We start from the raw sequence: 4,537 nt of genomic DNA on the forward strand, positions 1-4,537 counted from the left end.
TCAAACAGTCGCTCCTCTCACTGAATTGACAAAACGGAACAAAGACTGTAAACATTGGCCTCCCGAAGCTTTCTGTTCAGCTCCTGTGCTCCACCATCCTGATCCTGACCTACAGTTTACATTAGAGGTTGATGCCTCCGAGATAGAGGCTAGAGCATTTCTTACCCAAAGGGATCCTTTGACTTCTCCTTTTTCTCTAAACGCTTTACTCCTGCTGAGAGGAACAACGATGTGGGTAATCGTGAACTCTTAGCCATTAAGATAGCTTTGACTGAATAGCGTCATTGGTTAGAGGGCACAACCAATCACATTCAGATTCTCACCGACCACAAGAATCTGACTTACCTAGAGACTGCTCATCGACTCAATCATTGACATGCCAGGTGGGCCTTGTTCTTTTCCCATTTTAACTTTGTGGTCTCTTATCTTCCTAAAACCAAGAACAAGAAGGAGGATGCCCTTTCCCATCAGTTTCCTCACGTAAGTGACTCCTCTGAAGCTCCTATTGAACACATCATACCTCCCTCCTGTGTGGTTACTCAACTAAGTACCACCCTTCTACAAAGATTGCAACGTGTCCAGTCTAGTAAACCTCCTGAATCCCCCTTGGCCTCCGATATCCTCTTTGTACCTCTGAACCTATGCACCCCTGTGCTATCCTGGGCTTATGATAATAAACACTCAGGACATCCTGGTTTGACTAGGACTTTTAAGCGTCTAGGACACACATAACAATGAACTTCATTGTGGACCTTACTCCTTCTGACCACCATACAGTTATCTGGGTTGTGGTGGAATTGCTTTTCCTGACTGGCTCATTTTGTACCCCTAACCAAACTGCCTTCTTCGTCTCTTTTTCTCTTGCGGTGGTACGACTTCATGGCATTCCTGTGAATATTGTTTCCGACAGAGGTCCACAGTTTATCTCTACCTTTTGGAGAGCCTTTTGTAAGTTGATTGGAACCACTGTTTCCTTGTCTTCTGGCAATCATCCTCAGACCAATGGACTAACTGAGAGAGTAAACCAGGATATTGAAGCCTATCTTAGAGCCTTTGTCAATGCTCGCCATACCAACTGGTCTGAGTTGTTACCCCTAGCTGAAACACTCATTGGCACTCTTCTCTTAAATGTTCTCCATTTCAAGCCGCAGCAGGGTATCAACCTTGTATCTTCTCTCTTTCTGCTCAGTCCACTGGGGTTCCTGCTGCAGACCGACACTGAACTCACCACTCATTGGCAACATATTCACTCTCAGCTATGTTCAGCTGTCTCTAGATATAAGAAGTTTGCTAATCGTTAAAGAGCCTCTATACGTGCCATCCCAGTGGGTGAACATGTTTTGATTTCTATTTGACACATTCGTCTACATCAACCCTGTCACAAATTGGGGCCTAGGTTTATCGGCCCTTACAAGGTCCTGAAAAGACTGTCTCCTGTTGCCGACAAAGTGGCCTTGCCCAAAACCCTACGCATACACCCAGTCTTCCCTGTCTCACTACTCAAGCATTACATCAAGAATAGATATACCCGGCTCCAACCTCCTCCTCCTCAGCTCCTGGTCCGTGGTGACCCCCGAAAAATGAGGTAGCTAAGATCCTGGACTCTAGATACAGTTGCAGACAACTGCAGTATCTGATACATTGGGAGGGTTACTCTGTGGCAGATCGTTCCTGGGTTCCTACCCGTGATGTGCATGCTCCATCTCTGGTTTCCAGATTCCATGCTGCTCATCCTTTGAGGCCAATTCTGGTTCCCGGCAGAAACCCTTGAGAGGGGGTCTATGTCACACCATGCCACTCTAGCCATTGCTAGGGGTGCGGCATCTCCTTCCCTGCTCGTTGCCAGGGGTGTCGGTAACGGATGCATGGGTTTTCGGTTCCGGATGCGTGCGGCACTGACGTCTTCGCCGCATGCTCCTGATGCCGGTCGTACATTTGTGGCATGAATCCTGTGCCTATGTAAGTTGTTCTACAATGATCTGTCACTTCCCAAGTATAGGTGTTACTTTGTGTGCTCCTGGGTGTGACAGATCTTTGTATCAATTTGCCTATTTTGTGTATGATCCCTGCCTGTCTGACTACTCTGCCTTTTATACCCCTTAACTACTGGATTGATATACTGTTGCTGAACCCTGCCTGTCTGACTACTCTGCTTATTAACACCTGTTTTTCTGGATTGCCTCTTTGTTGCCAAACCCTGCACGCCTGACTATTCTAGTGGTGTGCCCTTGGACTGCTTTACTGTTGCCAAATCCTGCCTGCCCTACCATTCTAGTGGTGAGCCCTTGGACTGCTTTGCTGTTGCCAAACCCTGCCTGCCTGACAATTCTAGTGGTTTGTCCTTGGACTGCTCTGCTGTTGCAGCTGGGGATTGTCCTGCCTGTGGTGAGTGCCGCCTTCCTCATCTTACTAACTTTCAATGCTCTGGGATATTCCCTATCATTCCGGCTTGATGCCGGGATAACAAGACTACTGGCCGAGTTCAGTCTGATATAGGAGTATCCCATGAGCATTACAGGTGTGGCCGTTGCCACAGACACAGGCACTCCTCCTGTTGCTAGGGATACGGCAGTAAGTGTATCATCACTGCCCGCTCGGTCTTCCCTATGTAAAGGCCTCAGTCTTTCTCACCTGTGCCCAAACATAGGTGTTACTTCTTGTGCTCCTGGGTGCTTTATATTTGTGTGCTGAATTGCTGAACTGCTTTACTGTTGATGAACTCTGCCTGTTTTTATTACTCTGCTTGCCTTAACCCCTGAATTGCTGGACAGCTTAACTGTTGATGAACTCTGCCTGTTTTGCCTTAACCCCTAAATTTCTGGATTGCTTTACCGTTGATAAACTCTGCCTGTTATGACTACTGTGCTTGCCTTAACACCCTGAATTGATGGACTGCTTTACTGTTGATGAACTCTGCCTGTTTTGACTTCTCTGCTTGCCTTAAACCTAAAATATTGGATTGTCAGTCTGTTGCCGAACTCTGCCTGCCTGACCATTTTATAGATTTACCCTTGAACTGCCATAACACTGGATTCCCTACCTATTGCCATCAGATACTATCCTATCTGTTTCCAGTCCTTCAAATGGTTAACCCTTGAACTACCTAACCGCTGATTCCCTGCCTGTTGCCATCAAAGCTATCCTGTCTGTTTCCAGTGTTTTAAGTGGTTTACCCTTGAACTGCCTAACTGCCTATTCCTACCTGCTGCCACCAAATTCTACCCGGCATAGTGTGAGTACTCCTTACCTCATTTTGCGAACTTTCTCTGCTTTGGGATATTCCCTATCATTCCAGCTTAACACTGGGATAAGAAGACTACTGGAAAGTTTGGTCTGATAGTGGAATATCCCACGAGCATTACTGTTTTCTACCATTTCATTAATCAGTGTTCCTACCATTAACATCTATAGTTTCTTTTGCTGCCGATGCATGATATCTCACATATCAAGCCCGAATCACAAGCAATTAAAACAAATTTTTTTTTTTAGTTACAATTCAACACACATGAAACACACTTGCAAAATGGCTTATTAAAAAGTTTTTGATTGTAATATATGTCTGATTTGATATGGTAACAAATTTTCATTGGATAGAACAAGTGGTGTCTGGGGAAAAGACCACAGGAGTTCTTCAAGGTACTAAATGTGTGATCAGAATTTTTCACCTACAGTCATGCCCAGCATCTGTAATTCCAAAAGATTCTATTGTCCTTAAGGGGCCCCATTACGAATGCGGTGTCGCCCGCAAAAGCCGGCGACGCCAGTTTTTACGCGATTTTGGTATTACATATACGGTGTAGCATACAAGTTACATGCGTATATTTCTCCCGTTGCCCACAATTTTTACTTCCATAAGCTAACATGGAACCGCATCGCAAATCGGTATCTAATATTCAGCACAAGGACTTACGTGGCGAAAATGGAGAAATCTTTCTCCATTTTTACCTCACCATACTAAGGCAGCCGCAGCAGGCTTTGCGCTGTGCATGGGAACAATGTAACTCACAAAACTGCCTGCAAAAAAAAAACTAACACCTAACGCATGCGCAATATCTATCTACCTGTCAACCGCCAACCCCGACTGCAATAACTAATAAACGGCTAGATTAAGAATTTTGCGTTATGAGTGAAAAAGCAGCGTTATGGCTCTTTTTCACTACCGCTGGTATTACAGGTGTTGTAGGTATAGGTGTACCGCACACCTTTTTACGCAACGTAACTACCGCACCTTTCAAAAAAGTCCTTTTTCAATAGGACTTCCACAGCGCTGGTATTACGAGTTTGCCTGTCCAGACAAAAAATGAGTGGTACAGCCCATAACTACAAGCTCTGTACCCCCACCTGAAAGTCAGTAGTTATGTGTTTTACGCTATAAAGCTGTAGCATAAAACTCATAACTAAAGTGTTACAAAGTACACTAACACCCATAAACTACCTATTAACCCCTAAACCGAGGCCCTCCCACATAGCAAACACTAAAATAAAATTATTAACCCCTAATCTGCCGCTCCGCACATCGCTGCCACTATAATAAACA

Source organism: Bombina bombina, chromosome 1 (assembly GCF_027579735.1).
Source record: "Bombina bombina isolate aBomBom1 chromosome 1, aBomBom1.pri, whole genome shotgun sequence".
NCBI lineage: Eukaryota > Metazoa > Chordata > Amphibia > Anura > Bombinatoridae > Bombina > Bombina bombina.